Here is a 260-nt window from a genome sequence, read left to right as displayed (position 1 = left end):
ACCCCTCATATGTATATATAAAGGCGGGCTTTTACTTTTCTTGATATATCTCGAAATAAAAATTGTGCAAGTAGAAACTTGCAAATTATAAATTTGAACATTATACTTCCTCACAATTTTCAAGTATGCAAATTATAAATTTGCACGTTGCTTGATCAACATTTTATTTTGCTCGACTCATAAAGCTTTCTCTTATGAGGAAGCCTATTTTTTTTAATGCATAATTATTAGTAGATATTTATTAATTTGGCTTCCTTATA

The sequence above is a fragment of the Temnothorax curvispinosus genome, unplaced genomic scaffold (genome assembly GCF_003070985.1).
Source record: "Temnothorax curvispinosus isolate PA1 unplaced genomic scaffold, ASM307098v1 QBEX01002182.1, whole genome shotgun sequence".
Classification (NCBI taxonomy): Eukaryota; Metazoa; Arthropoda; class Insecta; order Hymenoptera; family Formicidae; genus Temnothorax; species Temnothorax curvispinosus.
Note: the sequence above shows the minus strand (reverse complement) of the source record.